The sequence below is a fragment of the Loxodonta africana genome, chromosome 22 (genome assembly GCF_030014295.1).
Source record: "Loxodonta africana isolate mLoxAfr1 chromosome 22, mLoxAfr1.hap2, whole genome shotgun sequence".
Classification (NCBI taxonomy): Eukaryota; Metazoa; Chordata; class Mammalia; order Proboscidea; family Elephantidae; genus Loxodonta; species Loxodonta africana.
The window spans coordinates 42,613,496-42,631,098 of record NC_087363.1 but is presented as its reverse complement, the minus strand read 5'-3'; positions in this window follow the sequence as shown (position 1 = coordinate 42,631,098).

Sequence of the window (17,603 nt, the reverse complement as noted above, 5' to 3'; positions counted from 1 at the left end):
TTCCTCTCACAGTTTAGTGAACTAGAAGTCCAAATTCAGGGCATCAGCTCCAGGGGAAGGCTGTCTCTCTCTGTTGGCTCCGGGGGAAGGTCCTTATCATCAATCTTCCCCTGGACCAGGAGATTCTCCTCAAGGGAACCCCAGGTCCAAAGGACGCACTCCGCTCCCGGCACTGCTGTCTTGGTAGTATGAGGTCCCCCTGTCTCTCTGCTCAGTTCTCTTTTCTATATCTCAAAGGAGAGTGGTTTAAGACACTATCTAATCTTATAGATCTCATCACTATAATTGCTGCTAATCCATCTCCTTAGCATCATAGTGATAGGATTTCAACACACAGGGAAATCACATCGGATGACAAAATAGTAGACAATCATACGATACTGGGAATCATGACCTAGCCAAGTTGACAGATATTTTGGGGGGACACAACTCAATCCATGACAGGCATTGATTCTGGATCCAAGTAAAATCCTTGACAACTTCAATCTTTTCTCCATTTATCATGATTTTGCTTATTGGTCCAGTTGGGAGGATTTTTGTTTTATAGTGAGTTGTAATCCATACTGAAGGCTGTGGTCTTTGATCTTCATCAGTAAGTGCTTCAAGTTCTCTTCACTTTCAGCAAGCAAGGCGTAACGCAGGTTGTTAATGAGTTTTCCTCCAATCCTGACACCCCATTCTTCTTCATGTAGTCCAGCTTCTCTGATTATTTGCTCAGCATACAGATTGAATGAGTATGGTGAAAGGATACAACCCTAGTGCACACCTTTCTTGACTTTAAGCCACACAGTATCCCCTCGTTCTGTTAAAATGGCTGCCTTTTGGTCTATGTACAAGTTCGTCATGAGCACAATTAAGTATTCTGGAATTCCCATTCTTTCCAATGTTAGCTATAATTGGTTATGATCCACATATTCGAATGCCTTTGCATATCAGTAAAACACAGGTAAATATCTTCCGGTATTCTCTGCTTTCAGCCACGATCCTGACATCGGCAATGATAACCCTTGTTCCACGTCCCCTTCTGAATCCAGCTGGAATTTCTGACAGTTCCCTGTCAACGTACTGTTGCAACCACTTTTGAATGATCTTCAGCAACTTATTTTTTACAAGGGTGCTAATCCATTCAAGGGGAAAGAATCGTCTCTTCAATAAATGGTGCTGGGACAACTGGATTTCCACATGCAAAAGAATGAAGACCAACCATACTTCACACTACATGCGAATATTAACTCTAAGTGGATCAATGACATAAATGCAAGAACTAAAACCATAAAACTCTTAGAAACCAGGAGTAATGCCTTGTGCCCTAGTTTTTGACAATGGATTCTTAGATATGATACCAAAAGCAAAAGCAACAAAAAGACAAAATAAATACATTGGAATTAATCAAACTTAAAAACTTTGTACATCTGTAAAATGGTAGTAGTAGTAGCATTATCAGAAGCTGTCTAACTTCAGGGGGGATACAAGTCAGGGTCAAGATCAACAGGCTACAACTTAGGATGAAGGTCAGGAAGCAAAGTCTCCCTTCTTCAGTGCAGGACAACTCTTTCAGCTCCTCTTGGCCATGCAGGCCTCTTCTCACCCTCTGAGGACAGGCTCCTCTTGGCCCCCTGAAGACAGGCTCCTCTTGTCCATGCAGTCTGTCACCACCAACTCTGCCACAGGGCTTCTTCTGGGCCTGTCACCACTGTGTCTCTTGCTGTCTTAAGTGTTACAGCCCTCGACTAGTGTTACAGCTCTTTTAGGAGGTCCATTGCCTCCTCTCTCTGCTTCTTCTTTCTGTTTCTTCCTGCTGCCTCCTTTCCTCCCTCTGTCTGAAAAACCTCTGTGGGGTTGGCTGCATGTATATACAACTTCTTTTCCATTTCAAGGCATGGCCCCTCCCAGGGAGAGGGCCACAAACTGACCAATCCCCTCTTGTTAGTCCACGGACACTTCATTTGCATAGTAGGCTATAGTTACCTCATTTGCATACTCTACTGTCTAATTCCTGCAAGGTGCATGCCAATCACAGGGCAGGCTGCAGCCCAGGACCAGACAAAAAGTATCAAGCCACGAATTGTTTACAGCTTTACCCAGGAAATGTCAATCAACCTGGTCAAAAGTAACAAACCCTCTGGAGTAGAAAACTAGACCAAAGGTAACTCCTTAAGGTTTAGGGGGAGAAAAATCTCTCCAACTCTTTTTCCAAAGAACCGAGGCAAAAGGCCACACAAAGGAGTTCATTTCACCACAGCATCAAAGGACTTTATCAACAAAATGAAGAAACAACCTACAGAATGGGAGAAGATATTTGCAAATTATGTATCTGATAAAGGAATGATATCCCGAAAACATGAACAACTCCTACAACTTAACAACAAAAAGACAAACAACCCAATCAAAAAAATGGGCAAAGGACTTCAATAGACATTTCACCAAAGAAGATATACAAATAGCCAAAAAGCATATGAAAAGATGCTCAATTTCATTAGCTATTAGGGAATTGCAAGTCAAAACTATAATAGATGTCACTTCACCCCCACTAGGATGGCTATTATCAGAAAATCAGAAAACAACAGTGTTCGTGAGGATGTGAAGAATTAGAAATCTCGTCAATTGTTAGTGGGACTGTAAAATGGTACAGCTGCTATAGAAAACAGTTTGGCGGTTCCTAAAAAATTTAAACATAGAATTACCATATGACCCTACCCCTAGGTACATACACAAAGACTGGAAAGTAAGGACACAAACAGATACTTATACACCAAGCACTGCTCACGAGAGCCAAAAGATGCAAACAACCCAAATGTCCTTCAGCATATGAATAGATAAATAAAATGTGGGATATACTTAAAAGGAATATTATTCAGCCATAAACAGAAATGAAGTTCTGATACATACTATGACATGAATGAACCATAAAAACATTATTCCAAGTGAAATAAATCAGACACAAAACGGATAATGCTGTTTGATCATACTTACACCAAATATCTAGAAGAGATAAATCCATATAGAGCAAAACTTATTAGTGGGTCCCAGAGGCTGGCAGGGGGGAAGAGTAAGGAGGGGTTATTGCTTAAGGGGTACTGATTTTCTGTTTAGGGTGATCAACAACTGTTTTAATTGTGTAATGGTAATGGCTCCACAAAATGGTGAATCTAATTAATGTCACTGAATCGTACACTTAAAAATGGTTAAAATGGCAAATGTTTTGTTTTAACCAAAAAATTTAAAAGAAAAGGGGAGAAGGCACTAAGGAGTCCATTGCAACTCTGAAATCCAGCAGGTCCCTTGTTGGTAATTCTCTGAACAAGACTCAAAGCCTGGGAATATTTTCCATAGTTCTTGGCTCGGGGATCTTGCTTACTTTTCCATGAAAGGTAGTCTGTGTTTTCAGCAAAGTAGTTTTCTCTAACTTCTTCCTGCCTGTAGAAATTTGGACATCTAGACATCTGTTTTATTTTGTATTGTCTCTGTCCCTTTCAGTCCACAGTGGCAGTGTTTTTGTCACTACAACTTTCTTTAAAAGTTTACGGGTCTCTTATGAATCTCATTGGGTTTCCCTTTGTTAGACAAAAGTCTCAGCTGCAAGTATCTTCATGGTAAGCCCTTCTCTATTTTAGTCTTCTGTAGAGACTGCTGAGGGACAACACACTTAAGCTTCTTAGAAGTTATTGTACCCACAATTCTCTAAGGAACTACCTTGAATCTTTCTGGGGTCTTAACGAAAGATTTTACAACGTTACCCTCTTTAGATTTCTTTCCTGAGAGTGCCCAGAATTTGATCCTTTCCTGAAAGACATCTCTTAATTTTAAAATAATCTACCATCTAGAGAAGCCAGGAATTTTCAAACCCAACAATTCCTGGCTCTGTTTTGTTTAACAATCCTTCCTTTAGCTTTTCTCTCTCTCACATTTTACTTTAAGCAAAGAGAACACAGGTGGTTCCTTTAATACCGCCTTGAAATTTTCTTAGCTAGATCACAATTTATTTGGTATATTTTGTACTTTTCCATTTATCCCTGGCAACAGTATTGGTAAACTTTCTGCCAGTACGTATCTGCCTAAAAAGTGGAGGATCTCCTTTCTTCCACTTTACAATAATTTTACTCACTTTCCTTTAAGCCCTCACCATCAGCCTCCTTGGAAGCCAGATGCATCTTCTAATTGTTTCTTCAAAATCCTTAATACTGTCCTCAAAGTCCTCTTAGCTTCTACTACCTACATATTACCTTTTGGTTGAGGCGTTACCCTAAAAACAAAACAATACCCACTGCTGTCAAGTCGATTCTGACTCATGACAACCCTGTTGTACAGAGTAGAACTGCCTTATAGGGTTTCCACAGCTGTATATCTTTATGGAAGCAGACTGCCACATCTTTCTTTTGGTTAGCAGCCAAGCACCTTAATCACTTAGCCACCAAGGCTCCTTATCACCCTACTGCTGGTGTCAAAATCTGTGTAGCATATTAACCCAAAATGTAGTGGTTTAAAAAAACAATTTTGTAACGTGTAATAATACCATGAGGGAGCATGATTGGCAGCCACTTTGGAGGGTGCCTATCACAGTCGTGGTCCTTATACGTAGGGCATGGTCTTTCTGGTGTCTCAACTGAAAGCCCCATATAAGTTCAGCATGTTTTTCCACTCTGGCTGGGCTTGACAATCAGTTTCTCCCTAGCACCACACGGATCTGAAATATCTGCTTATCTCCCCAGTCTCCCAGCCACTGTTCTCTACTAGAACTTTCAGAATCTTGCCCTATGAATTCTCATCGAAGGTGTTCCCCAAGAGCCAAGAAGACTTTTTAGGCAGATTTTTGGGGCCTCTTCTCCAAGGCTTTGTTCTCTCTGGCACCCTGCCCCTCAAATCCCAGCCACTTGACTGTCTCAAATGCCAATCTTTATTTACTCTGCCTAGTAAGATGCTCACTCCATGCTTGGGTTCTATACCACGCCCCACAGTTTGAAAAATGTCCTTAGGGAGAGAACCAGTGTGTGTGTGGGGCTTAGCTTATGTGTTTCTCTTTTCTCAAGAATCACAGCCAATGCTGCAAGTGTTTCATATACTGCCTAGCTCTGGCAGTTAATTATAGTGAGTAGCTAAGACTGATACCAGCTCCTCCATCATGCGTAAACTGGAACTTCAAAACCAGAGTTTTGAAATGTTGGTGCAGCTGCTACTGTCAGTGCACTTCCCATATTCTCTAAGCACTCATTATTCCTACCAACAGCTTCCCACTGAAGCTCAGGAGCTTTCTCTAGACACAGAAGAACATCTTGTGTCTGTCCAAAAGGCTTATTACATACCAGGGAGTCAGTGACCTGAGAAGCAGCCCTCATCTCTTAACAGGGGGAAAATTCTAGCATGGGCTCCCAGAAGAATTGAGCCTGTTCGCCACAGCAATAATTTGCTCATTAATGCATTCTGTAATGGCATTCTTCCTTCAATTATCTTACTTCTCCACTTCTCCATATCTACTTCTTGGGATCACTGCTCCATTAAACTGTTGTTAGTTGCCACCAAGTCGGCTCCAACTCATGGCAACTGTCATGGATTGAGTTGTGCCCCCTCCCACCAAATATGTGTTAACTTGGCTAGGCCATGATTCCCCGTATTGTTTGGTTGTCCTCCATTTTGTGATCTGATGGAATTGTCCTATGTGTTGTAAATCCTAATCTCTGCCTGTGGTTAATGAGGCAAGATTAGATTATGTTAAAGAGGATTAGGGTGGGATGCAACACCCTCATTCAGATCACAGCCCTGAGTTTCCCTGGGGTGTGGCTTGCATCAGCTTTTATCTTACAAAAGATAAAAGCAGAGAGAACGGAGTAGAGACAGGGGACTGCCTACTACCAAGAAAGAATAGCCAGGAGAAGGGCACATCCTTGGGACCCGGGGTCCCTGCGGTGAGAAACCCCTAGACCCAGGGAAAGATTGATGACGAGGACCTTCCCCCAGAGCCAATACAGACAGAAAGCCTTCCCCTGGAGCTGGCACCCTGAATTCAGACTTCTAGCCTCCCAGGCTGTGAGTGAATAAATTCCTGTTTGTTAAAGACATCCACTGTGTTATTTCTATTATACACCAGTAGATAACTAAGACAGCAGCCTTGAGTATAGCAGAATGAAATGTTGCCCGGTCTTGTGCCATCTTCATGATCATTGGTGTGTCTGAGTCCATTGTAGCAGCTATTGTGTAGACCCTTCCCACCTAGGGTGCTCATCTACTAGCACTATATCAGATGCTATTCTGTTATGATCCATATGATTTTCACTGGCTAATTTTCAGAAGTAGATTTCCAGGCCTTTCTTCCCAGTCTGTCTTATTCTGGAAGCTCCACTGAAACCTGTCTACCATGGGTGACCCTGATGGTATTTGAAATACCGTTGGCATAGCTTTCAGCATTATAGCAACACGCAAGATACCACAGTACAACAAACTAACAGATGAGTGGTGGCCCCATTAAACTACCTGCACTCCAATCCTTATCTTGTGGACTGCTTCTGGGGAACCGAAACTATAACAGCTTGTCCTCGTACTTGTCTGAGGAAACAGACCTTCAGGATGGTGTTATGGAACTGGATGCTGACAAACACCTATTACTGGTGTGAAAGGAATAGTGATAACCCCAGGCATGGTGTAGCATCACTATAGAGAATTGACTGGTCCTAGATGGTGTGAACTGTTTGTGCTCGATTACTAATTTAAAGGTTGGTGGTTCAAACCCACCCAGCAGTGCTGTGGAAGAAAGGCCTGGTGGTCTCCTTCCACTAAGATTACAGCCAAGTTTTACTGAATTGCACATGTGAAAAATGTTAAAAAAAAAAAAAAAAAGGTTACTCTATGGAGCAGTTTTTCTCTGAAACACGTGGGTCACCATGAGTCGATTTTTTCGTAGAGAACCGAGATGCAGTGCAAGTGAAAGGTAACACACCAGTGTATGCATCAGCTCCAGCACTTGAAATACACCGGGCAATTGTAATTATAAGAACTGAGGATTTGACTGGCTATTGTTATGGGCTGAATTGTGTCCTCCCCAAAATATGTGTTAGAATCCTAATCCCTATACCTATGGATGTGATCCTGTTAGGGAACAGGGTTTCCTTTGTTATGTTAATGAGGCCATATCAGTGGATGATGTGTCTTACACCTCATCACTCCTGATTTATAAAAAGACCAGATTAGACAGAAACTCACAGACACAGGGGAAGACAGACACTATCTGAAGACAAAGGAGGCAGATGCATCCCAAACCCAGGAACTCCAAGGATTGCCTGCAGCTACTAGAAGCTGAAACAAGGAAGGATAGCCCCTAGAGCCACACCCTGAATTCAGACTTCTAGACTCCTGAACTGTGGGAAAATAGATTTCTGTTCTTTAAAGCCATCCACTCGTGGTATTTCAGTTACAGCAGCACTAGGAAACTAAGACAACTACTATTCACTTCTACAGATACCCTGAAGAAAGAAAATAACAAGTTCAAGTCAGCCAACTTCTAAGCTGGGTACAAATCAGAAGGTCTTCACAGTGGTGTGTAAAGAGACCTTAATCTTCTGCAGCTGGAGGGCAGACTATGCTCAAAATCGGTCCCAAGCTTTGTTGTTAGGGTAGGGGAGTTACAAAGGAAGCCGAAGTGCTATCTCTGGCAAGTCTTCTTCACTGAAGTTAAGATTGTTCTGGGAAAGAGGTAGGATCTTGACACCTGGGATGGCGACACCTAGATAGATGCACTTGAGAACCTTGAACACTTGAATTCTCTGGAACCCTCTGGACCAGCAGTGGACCCCTCCTGCTTACTATGGGAGTGCTGCCTGGGGACATGCAAAGGCCTCGCCTGAGGCATACCTCCCCCATAAGATGACGCTTGTCCTCCTAACAGTTGCCCTCCTCATTGCTTCTCAACTAATAACTATGGGGTCAAATCACAGCCTGGCCTGAGCAAGGAAGTACTGTCTGTGCTTTGGGAGGAAAGGGATTACAGGCAGCCCCTGGGTTACAAACGAGAGATGTTTTTGTGTCTTTAAGTCGATTTTGTAGGTAATTTGGAACAGGTGCATGTGGTTCTTATTTAACCTTATTTTAGTGCAAGAAGTGGCCTGGTGGTAGAGTGATTAAGAGCTACGGCTGCTGATCAAAAGTTCGGCAGTTCAAATTCATCAGCTGCTCCCTGGGAACCCTATGGGGCAGTTCTACTCTGTCCTATAGGGTCACTTTGAGTCGGAATTAACTCGATGGCAACAGGTTTTAGTGCAAGAAAAGGCTCGAAAGCTTTTCAATGAATTAAAAGCTGGACACGCAGCAAGTGAAGGTGATTGTGATGAAGAATTTGTTGGAGTAGGGGTTGCTACAATTAGTGCAAAGTGAGGGCAAATTTACATAATATTAAAAGGCAACTACGAATTGTCCGTAACTTGAACATTCCATAACCAGGGGACTTACTACATTCACAAAAGTGCTACCAAAAGCCAAACCCACTGCTGTCAAGTCGATTCCGTCTCATAGAGACCCTATAGGACAGAGTAGAACTGCCCTGTAGAGTTTCCAAGGAGTGCCTGGCGGATTCGAACTGCCGACCTTTGTGGTTAACAGCTGTAGCACTTAACCACTATGCCACCAGGGTTTCCAAAGGAGCTACAGGACTCGGCTAATATGTACCAGCAGAAATCAGCAGAACATGTCTAGGAACGAATCTTACGGGTACTAAAGTAGGAAAAGACGATGATTACCTATATGTTGTTGTGAGTTGCCATCAAGTCAGTTCCAACTCATGGTGATCCCACATACAACAGAATAACAGAATAAAACACTGTCTGGTCCTGTGCCATCCTCATGATCACCGGTATGCTTGAGTTTATTATTATGAACTCTCTGTAATCTGAGTGCCTCCCAACCTGGGGAGTTCAATTTGCAGCACTACGTCGGACAATATTCTGTTGTGAACCATAAGATATTCGTTGACTAATTTTTGAAAGTAGGTTGTCAGGTCTTTCTTTCTAGTCTGTCAGTCTGGAAGCTACACTGAAACCTGTCCACCATGGATGACCCTGCTTCCAGCAACACAGCAATATGCAAGCCACCACAGTACAAGAAACTGACAGACCGGTGCCGGATTAACTGCATAGGAGAGAGATCACTGGTATGGAGCAATCTCCTGTAATTTAAGGTTCCACATCCAAGAAAATTCCACCTTCTGCTGGAATGACTCTTAAAAGCTTGGAGACAACAGTGGTTTACAGTAAAAAAAGGCAGATAGGCCAAACTGTCTCCACAGAGTATAGAGGAAGAAGTCAAGGGCTCAGAGAAGTAGATGCCTTAGAGGACAGAGTAGATAACTGGTCAGTAAAAATGGTGCTAGGTTGGAAGAGTTAGACCTTGGGATGATGGTTTAGAGGCCAACAGAGTTGAGTTCCACACCCTACTTTCAAGCTTTGTGACTTTGGACAAGTGGCTCAAATTTTCTGAACTTCAATTTCCCCAAGACAAAAAACCAAACCCGTTGCTGTTGAATCAATTTCAGCTCATGGCAACCCCATGTGCTACACGGTAGAACTGCTCCGTAGGGTTTTCTTGGCTGTAATCTTTATGGAAGCAGATCACCAGGCCTTTCTTCTGTGGCACCACTGGGTGGGTTCAAACCATCAACTTTTTAGCTAATAGTCAACAGCAAACCATTTGTGCTACCCAGAGACTTTTCTTTATTTCCCCAACTGTAAAATTAGTATACTAATACCCGTCTCAACAGAACAAAACGCTGCTTCATCCTGCACCATCGCCACGATGGATTGCAGATTGGACCACTGTGATCCGTAACGTTTTAATTGGCTGGTTGTCAAAAGTAGATAGTCCTTTCTTCCTACTCCATCTTAGTCTGGAATCACCAGTGAAACCTGTTCAGCATCACAGCAACATACAAGCCCCCACTGCCAGATGGGTGGTGGCCGCACATGAGGTGCATTGGCCAGGAATCAAACCCGGGTCTCCTGCATGGAAGGCAAGAACTCTCCCACTGAACCACCAATGAGTCGGGGCCAACTCAAAGGCAGCTAACAACAACCTCCCAACTATACCACCGGATATTTTTACTCTCCTCTTGCTCCTTTTGCTTTTAACACTCCCAGGGTTGGGGCAGGGAGGAGGGATAAGAGGCAAGAGGGCAGTGAGGTCCCTTCTTGGCTGCTGAAGCCCCTGCATGAATCAAATGCTAGTTCTCTTGGAGCCCATGTGTGGGTTCTTTGGAAATTTCTGCAGGGACCCCACACAGATCCGTACCCATAGCTCCCAGATGTGGGAGATGAAATCCAGAAGGGCTTCTTCTGACCCTCCTCTCAGCTCTGATCCCTGATGGAACCCACCCTGAGGCTCTTGCTGCTAGAGTACTCACCAGGCAGAGAACCCTTTTGGGTAGAGGACCCAGGAGATGGCTCAAGATGGGGCTACCTTCTGCTCTGTCCACACTGCCCACAGAGAATTCATGTTTCCTTCTATGCAGACAGCGTACAGCAACAAGGCTGCCCTTCTCTCTGTCCTACAATCTCCCTTTGTTTCCCTTTGTTCTCCACTTCAGTAGGCCAGAGGATAGGTCAGCAAATCTGCTAAATAAGAAGATACCTGACCATGAACGAGATGTTCGCCCCCTCCTTCATGCCAGCATCCCAATCTCTATAAGTAGTTCTCTTTGGATCCTCCCCACTCCCATTTGGCTTGGGGTGTGCATGCGTTGTCAAATAAAAATCACATCCAGACTTTGATAGGGACAAGCTTTACTCAGAAAGAGAAGGGGGAAAGGGACTATTGTAGCAGTGGGGGAGGGACTACCACAATAAAAACCAACCGTGAGACCTGCAAGCATCTCAAAGACTTAGGGAAAAGCGTTTTCTTTCATAGAGATGGAGAGCAAGCAAGAGTCAAACAAAAAAAAAATCCAGGTGTGGGGAAATGGGATGAGTGGGTGACATCATCAAATAGTAAATCAGAGTTTTTATGCTGAGGCCAGTCTATCTTCTGGAAGGGTTCTTAAAAAGGGGTTGTATGTTGGCTTGGAGGCCCTGGGTAGTACAAACAGTTAACTTGCTCAGCTGCTAGCTGAAAGGCTAGAAGTTCAAGTCCACGCAGGAGCTCTTCAGAAGAAAGGCCTGGTGATCTACTTCTGAAAAAAATCAGTCATTGAAAACTGTGTGGAGCACGGTTCTGCTCTGACACACGTGGGGTCACCATGAGTCGGAGCTGACTCGATGGCAACTGGTTGGTATGTTGGTTCAGCTGAGGGTTCGCCAAAGTTCAGGGACTTGGCGGAAGGAGAGAAGCTTAACCAAAGTTTGGTTAACCAGCTCTTTCTGATTGATTAGTGGGACAAGCAATTCAGTTACTCATTTATGAGGCAAAGAACGGGAATTTGGAGGGTCTGTGTCTGGCCTTGTCACAGGTAAACAAGGGGCATCTGTGACTCTTACCTAAGCATATGGGAACGGTGCTTTTTTTCAATCAACTGTTTTCTGGAACACAAAGGGTAGAGAGATTTCTTTAACCATCGCTGTTTTCCAAGATCACAGAGTTCGCGTCAAATTCAATAGTAATGGTGTGGAGGGGCGGCCCTCTCTGGGATGTGGCTGCCAACCTGGGGGGACCTGGAGGCTATAAGGAGGGCCCAGCAAGGGCAGCATAGGCCAGAAAATGAAGACCAGGATGAGCAAGGACAGCTCCAAGGATGCTAAAGTGGTGGCAGTCTCCCTACCTCACCCCACCCCCACATGCCTCGTGGCCTAAGTCCCTGGAACTCTGATACAACCCCAATAAAGGAGAATGGGGGTGGGGGGAGTCCTCAGTTGAAAGAGGCTTAGTTTCATCTGTGTAATGGAATAAAGGCTTTTAGTAGAAATTATATTCAGTGATTTGAGTATATAGACCTTGCTTTTTTTTTTTTTACTGAGTCTCTAGGTGGTGCAAACAGTTAACGTGATCAGCTGCTAACCAAAAGGCTGGAGGTTTGAGTCCACCCACAGATGCTTTGGAAGAAAGTCCTGGTGATCTGCTTCCAAAAACTCGACCAGCAAGAACCCTATGAAGCACAGTTTCACTGTGGCACATGGAGACGCCATGAGTCGGAATCGACTGGATGACAACTGATTTTTTATTCATATTACAAAATAAGAACTGGCCACTATAAGGCCACTCTAAGGTATTAAAACTAGATGATGTGTTTTATAACAGCTGGTTCTACTACTCAAAATGTGATCCAAGAACTAAGAGCAATGCTATCACCTGGGTGTTTGTAAGAAATGCAAACTCAGGCACCACCCCAGACCATCTGAATCAAAATCTGCATTTTGAAAAGATTCTCCAGGTGATTCACATACACATTCAGGTTGGAGAAACACTGACCTAACTAAAGTCAAAGGAGATTCAGGACTATGACCTCTAAGCTAGACCCCCACCAGACCTAACTGAAGACTCCTCCTTAAACTCGCTCTACTCTATCCAGCGTGCAAGATCAGTCCTTAATTAGCATAACCACAATGAACTCCCCTCTTCCTGGCACCTAAAGATTGCTGAGTCCACCCCTTCAGGCAGCTCTCAGTAATTTTCTTCATGGTGGATACTCCTTTGTCTGGTAAATAAGACTGTCATGAACTTTGCTTTCTTTTAATAGTTGTCTCTACAAACTTGGCCACCACTGCCCCTAAATACTTAGTTCAGGGCAGTGCATGGCCTAACCTACGTCTCCAGGGTTTTCGTGGTGGGAAAAGGAGTGAGTCTGAACACAGGATAAGTGTGTAGGAATGGGTGGAGTGAAGGGTAATCCCAGGAGAGCATGGCCCTGAGGAAGTGAGCTGAACTCTGAGCACCTGTCAGGAGAAAGCACAACCCTTTGGGTGGCTGAACATCCTAATTTGGGCTAAAACAGCTGGGATTCAGAAGATTCTGGGTATGTTTTAGCATAGAGTCTCGTGTCTGGAAAACCCAATCATCTTGGCTTTATTGCTCTTTTTACTATACTCGATAGCCTACTAAATACGTTAACAGCTAGGCAATCTCCAGTGTGTTGGCGTTAATAAGCAATGGTTCTCACCTGGGGAAGTAGGTCGATGTGGGAGCCAGGTGTGATTAGCTGGCCTCTGGTGGGGGTCAAGGAATCTGTAATTTAAACAAACTCTCCAATCAGTTTTGATTGTTTCAGAGAAAATTATTTTTTGTTCGTCAATCAGGCATGAAGCCTCTTTTGAGCACTAAGTTCTTCCCATGTCAGCAGGAAGAGGGTCTTATTGATCCCTGGATCCCTGGCACTCAATACAAGACTTGTCACAGAGTAGACACCTGGGGAATGTTGAATAAATAAGGTCGGGCTCAATTAGCACTAACACCACAGAGTGAATGCCAAGGCAGTATCGCATAGTGGAACAGAGCATGGTCTTGTGCCCCAGACAGCCTATGTGCCAACTCATGGTGATCCCATGTATGTCAGAGTCAAACCATGCTCCATAGGGTTTTTAATGGCTGGTTTTTCAGAAGTAGATCACCAGGCCTTTCTTCCGAGGTACCTCTGGGTGGACTTGAACCGCCAACCTTTCTGTTAGCAGCTGTCATGGATTGAATTGTGTCCCTCCAAAATTTGTGTCAACTTGGTTAGGCCGTGATTCCTAGTGAGCTGACAGAAAGAAAGCCTTCTCCTGGAGCCGGCGCTCTGAATTCAGACTTCTAGCCTACGGGACTGAGAGAGCATAAACTTCTCTTTGTTAAAGCCACCCACTTGTGGTATTTTTGTCATAGCAGCACTAGATGAATAAGACAGCAGCCTAGCGTGTTAACCATTTGCACCACCCAGGGACTCCACAACAAGGCATAGAAGATGCAGTCAGGACCGACAGCAGCCACATAGTGGCAGGCAAGTAGCGTCTAGAACTCTCTAAAAAAACTCCCCCCCAAAAAAAAAGTTGGAATCCTAACCCCATACCTGTGGGTATAATCCCACTTGGGAATAGGGTTTTCTTTGTTATTTTAATTAGGCCATATCAATGTAGGATGTGTCTTAAACCTAATCACTTTTTTAAATTTGTAAATACACACCCCAACACATATAAAGTGTCAATTTCTGTATGTACACTTCAGTGATGTTCATTACATGCTTCAAGTTGTGCACCCATTTTCACTCTCTTTTTCCAAACTATCCCACCACCATTAACAAACCTACAATACATGCCAGGCAAAAACCCTCTCTTTCCCCCTCCCTCCAACCCTGGTAATAATAATTACTTTTGGTTTCTATGTATTTGCTAATTTCATATAAGTGATATCACACAGTATTCGCTCTTTTGTGTCTGACTTATTTCGCTCAGCACAACGTCCTCAGGGTTTATCCATGTTGTGGTATATGCCAGGACTTCATTCCCCTTTACGGCTGAATTCATATTCCATCGTATGTATTTACCAAATATTGCTTATCCATTCATCAGCTGATAGATATTTCAGTTTATTTCTACCTTTTGGTTATTGTGAATAGTGCTGCAATGAACACTGGTGTACTTAGGTTCACAGCCTAATCACTTTTGAGATATAAAAACAATAGATCGGGCACAGAGACAAACTAGCACAAACAGAGGGGGAACTAGATGCCACATGGAGCTTGCCAAGGACCAAGAAACAGAGGGGCTACAGAAACTGAACCCCGCGTGTCTGTCAGTTTGTCATACTGTGGGGGCTTCTGTGTTGCTGTGATGCTGGAAGCTATGCCACCAGTATTCAGATACCAGCAGGGTTACCCACTGAGGACAGGTTTCAGCTGAGCTTCCAGACTAAGACAGACTAGGAAGAAGGTCCTGGCAGTCTACTTCTGAAAAGCATTAGCCAGTGAAAACCTTATGAATAGCAGCGGAACATTGTCTGATATAGTGCTGGAAGATGAGCCCCCCAGGTTGGAAGGCACTCAAAAGAGGACCGGGGAAGAGCTGCCTCCTCAAAGTAGAGTCAACCTTAATGACGTGGAGTAGAGCTTTCGGGACCTTCATTTGCTGATGTGGCATGACTCAAAGTGAGAAGAAACAGCTGCAAACATCCATTAATAATCGGAACCCAGAATGTATAAAGTATGAATCTAGGAAAATTAGAAATCGTCAAAAATGAAATGGAACGCATAAACAGCAATATCCTTGGCATCAGTGAGCTGAAATGGACTGGTATCGGTCATTTTGAATCGGACAATCATATAGTCTACTATGCTGGGAATAACAACTTGAAGAGGAATGGTGTTGCATTCACCGTCAAAAAGAACGTTTCAAAATCTGTCCTGAAGTACAACGCTGTCAGTGATAGGATAATATCCAAACGCCTACAAGGAAGACCAGTCAATACGACTATTATTCAAATTTACGCACCAACCACTAGGGCCAAAGATGAAGAAATAGAAGATTTTTATCAGCTGCTGCAGTCTGAAATTGATCGAACATACAATCAACATGCATTGATAATTACTGGCGATGGGAATGAGAAAGTTGGAAACAAAGAAGAAGGGTCAGTAGTTGGAAAATATGGCCTTGGGGATAGAAACAATGCTGGAGATCGAATGATAGAATTTTGCAAGACCAACGACTTCTTCGTTGCAAATACCTTCTTTCACCAACATAAATGGTGACTATACACATGGACCTCGCCAGATGGAACACACAGAAATCAAATTGACTACATCTGTGGAAAGAGATGATGGAAAAGATCAGTATCATCAGTCAGAACAAGGCCAGGGCCCAACTGTGGAGCAGACCATCAATTGCTCATATGCAAGTTCAACCTGAAACTGAAGAAAATCAGAGTAAGTCTACGAGAGCCAAAATATGGCCTTGAGTATATCCCACCTGAATTTAGCGACCATCTCAAGAATAGATCTGATGCATTGAACACTAGTGACCGCAGATCAGACGCGTTGTGGAATGACATCAAAGATATCATCCGTGAAGAAAGCAAGAGGTCACTGAAAAGACAGGAAAGAAAGAAAAGACCAAGATGGATGTCAGAGGAGACTGAACCTCGCTCTTGAGCATTGAGCAGCTAAAACAAAAGGAAGAATTGATGAAGTAAAAGAACGGAACAGAAGATTTCAAAGGGCTTCTTGAGAAGACAAAGTAAATTATTATAATGATATGTGCAAAGAGCTGGAGATGGAAAACGAAAAGGGAAAAACACACTCGGCATTTCTCAAGCTGAAAGAACTGAAGAAAAAATTCAAGCCTCAAGTTGCAATAGTGAAGGATTCCACGGGGAAAATATTAAATGACACAGGAAGCATCAAAAGAAGATGGAAGGAATACACAGAGTCATTATACCAAAAAGACTTAGTTGATATTCATCCATTTCAAGAGGTGGCATATGGTCAGGAACCGATGGTACTGAAGGAAGAAGTCCAAGCTGCTCTGAAGGCACTGGTCAAAAACAAGGCTCCAGGAATTGATGGAATATCAATTGAGATGTTTCAACAAATAGATGCAGTGTCGGAGGTGTTCACTCGTCTATGCTAAGAAATATGGAAGACAGCTTCCTGGCCAACTGACTGAAACAGATCCATATTTATGCCTATTCCCAAGAAAGGCGATCCAACCGAATGTGGAAATTATAGAACAATATCGTACACAAGCAAAATTTTGCTGAAGATCATTCAAAAACAGCTGCAGCAGTATATCGACAGGGAACTGCCAGAAATTCAGGCCAGTTTCAGAAGAGGACATGGAACCAGGGATATCACTGCTGACGTCAGATGGATCCTGGCTGAAAGCCAAGAACACCAGAAGGATGTTTACCTGTGTTTTATTGACTAACTATGCAAAGGCATTCGACTGTGTGGATCAAAACAAACTATTGATAACACTGCCAAGTATGGGAATTCCAGAACACTTAATTGTGCTCATGAGGAAACTTTACATGGATCGAGAGGCAGTTGTTCAGACAGAACAAGGGGATACTGATTGGTTTAAAGTCAGGAAAGGTGTGCATCAGGGTTGTACTCTTTCACCATACCTATTTAATCTGTTTGCTGAACAAATAATAGGAGAAGCTGGACTATATGAAGAACGGGCCATCACGATTGGAGGAAGACTCATTAACAACCTGCGTTATGCAGATGACACAACCTTGCTTGCTGAAAGTGAAGACGACTTGAAGCACTTACTAATAAAGATCAAAGACCACAGCCTTCAATATGGATTACATCTCAACAAAAAGAAAACAAAAATCCTCACAACTGGACCAATAAGCAACAACATGATAAACGGAGAAAAGATTGAAGTTGTCAAGGATTTCATTTTATTTGGACCTACAATCAACGGCCATGGAAGCAGCAGTCAAGAAATCAAAAGACGCATTGCATTGGGCAAATCTGCTGCAAAGGACCTCTTCAAAGTGTTGAAGAGCAAAGATGTCACCCTGAAGACTAAGGTGCGCCTGACCCAAGCCATGGTATTTTCAATCGCATCATATGCATGTGAAAGCTGGACAGTGAATAAGGAAGACCAAAGAAGAGCTGACACCTTTGAATTGTGGTGTTGTCGAAGAATATTGAATATACTATGGACTGCCAAAAGAACGAACAAATCTGTCTTGGAAGAAGTGGGGCCAGAATGCTCCTTAGACGC